The sequence below is a fragment of the Borostomias antarcticus genome, assembly GCF_949987555.1.
Source record: "Borostomias antarcticus genome assembly, chromosome: 4".
Lineage (NCBI taxonomy): Eukaryota > Metazoa > Chordata > Actinopteri > Stomiiformes > Stomiidae > Borostomias > Borostomias antarcticus.
The window spans coordinates 8,172,175-8,174,674 of record NC_140237.1 but is presented as its reverse complement, the minus strand read 5'-3'; the positions used below and the strand labels follow the sequence as shown (position 1 = coordinate 8,174,674).

The window sequence follows — 2,500 nt, the reverse complement described above, 5'->3', positions numbered from 1 at the left end:
ATTCAATATGTGCTTTAAGTGCAGATTTTCAGCTTTAATTTCAGGGTATTTACATCCAAATCAGGTGAACGGATTACAAACAATTTTATATGTGCTCCCCCCCAAAAGCAATTGGACAATTGGCAGCCCAGCTGTTCCATGGCCACGTGTGTGTTATTCCCTCATTATTTCATTTACAAGGAGCAGATAAAAGGTCTTGAGTTCATTTCAAGTGTGATACTTGCATTTGTAATCTGTTAAACTGTCAACTCTCAATATGAAATCCAGAGCTGTCACTGTGAAGCAAGCCATCATTAGGCTGAAAAATCAAAACAAACCTATCAGAGCGACAGCAAAAACATTAGGTGAGGCCAAATCATGTTTGGTACATTCTTAAAAAGAAAGAACACACTGGTGAGCTCAGCAACACCAAAAGACCCAGAAAACCACAGAAAACAACTGTGGTGGAGGACAGAAGAATGATTGAGTTAAGACCCCGACACAGTTGGCCCGATCAAAAACACTTCCCAGGAGGTCGGCGATGATGAGACTAAGATCAGACCAGAATGATGGAAGAGAAGAGGATGGAGAAGGAAGGAACTGCTCATGATCCAAAGCACCACCTCATCAGTGAAGCATGATGGTGGTAGTGTTCTGGCGTGGGCATGTACAATATGGCTGCCAATGGAACTGGTTCCCTTGTTTTTATTGATTATGTGAATGCTGACAAAAGCAGCAGGATGAATTCTGAAGTGTTTTGGGCAATATTATCTGCTCATATTCAGCCAAATGCTTCAGAACTTATTAGACGGCGCTTCACAGTGCAGATGGACAATGACCCGACGCATACTGTAAAAGCAACCAAAGTTTTTAAGGCAAAGAAGTGGAATGTTCTGCAATGGCCAAGTCAATCACCTGACCTGAATCCAGTTGAGCTTGGATTTCACTTGCTGAAGACAAAACTGAAGGGAAACCGCCCAAAGAACAAGCAGGAAGTGAAGACAGTTGCAGTAGAGGCCTGGCAGAGCATCACCAGGGACGAGACCCGGCGTCTGGTGATGTCTATGGGTTCCAGACTACAGGCTCTCATTGACTTCAGGCTCTCATTGACTGCAAAGGATTTGCAACCAAATAGTAAAAATTACTATTTGATTCATGATTATATTAATTTGTCTAATTACTTTTGGTCCCTTAAGAGGCAAACATTTGTACCCTTAAAAAAGGCTAAAATCTGTACCTACACTGTTCACCTGATTTGGATGTGAATACCTCAATTTAAAGCTGAAAGTCTGCACTTAAAGTACAACGCACATTTAATGTTTAATTTCAAATCCATTGTGGTGGTCAACAGAGACAAAAAGATGAAAATTGTGTCAATTTCAATACCAATATTGCTCATCAATACCGATACTTAGCGATACAAGCAGTCAAGGCACCTCTCTTGTTGTCCAAATGAGCAACCTTTTCCTCTGCTACTTTGTAGATTACAAGTGTGACCTTTTGTACTGCAGTTTAGCAGTTTGAAATGATTTAATCATGTGTGGGCTGATTTCATCATTATTTAGGCTTGTATGTGTAGCTGATAGCTAATAGTAGCCGAGCAAAACCAATCAGAAACTTCCAGAAAATTCTGAATTCTGCAACCCTGGCTGATCCATTCAGTGACTCAGTCAGCAGAGCGTATTGTGCTGTGTGATGGAGTCATTTAAGCAGGCTAAAGACACTGTTCTGACTGTTATCTGTTCAGATTGTGCAAGGCATGGTCTAAATGGTTTTAACCCTTTCGATACGACCACGTCACCGGCAACATTTAAAAAATATCTAACAAATATTTAATAATATTAAAAAAAATATCTAACAAATCTAAAAAATTCCTCACTCCAACACTTGCTGAAAGCTGAGAAACTGCGCTTTCCTAGTATTATAGGGAAAATCCAATTAATATTCAAAATGTTGTCACTCTACTTTCAGGGTTAAAAGGGTTAATGATGAAGCTTCCCAGCCAAAGGTTCACATGTATGTACCTTACCAGTGCATCTAAGAGACAATAAAACTGAAACTGAAACAAACTGAAACTGAAGGCATATGTACAACAAGTTCACGTTCCACTTCCAGGGTGAAGTAATTGGTAGCTTGATTAATAAATGTATTCTTTGATTTTGAAACAGTAGCCGTATGTAGTTATTTGGGTTGTATGTTGTTATTTTTTCATGGGTTTTCAGCAATGGGATTCGTTATAAGATATCACTTCAATGACACATGAATAAAACCTTGCCAGTGTTAAGTGACGCGTGACAGAAAGGCGGGGTTCCGGGGACATGGGGTTGGTTTTAAAAGTAGCTCACAAGCCCTAGTAACAACAGTTAACTGTAACTGTTAACAGTAACAGTTACTAACATCAGAATACATATTAAACGGTGGTTACATTACTTATGCAGCTAGCTACAGCAACCAAAAACATTTTCATTTCATCATCTCTCACTCCCAGTCAGAAAATGTGTGCTAATCGCGATGCTATCTC

General features: G+C 39.6%; 1 protein-coding gene across 1 annotated transcript in view; it reads right to left on the bottom strand.

Moving 5' to 3' along the window:
• Nucleotides 1-2,500, bottom strand: part of celf1 (cugbp, Elav-like family member 1) — a gene marked incomplete at its 3' end in the record, with an annotated part of 27,557 nt that overhangs the window by 4,391 nt on the left and 20,666 nt on the right. The gene's annotated exons all lie outside the window — the stretch shown is intronic.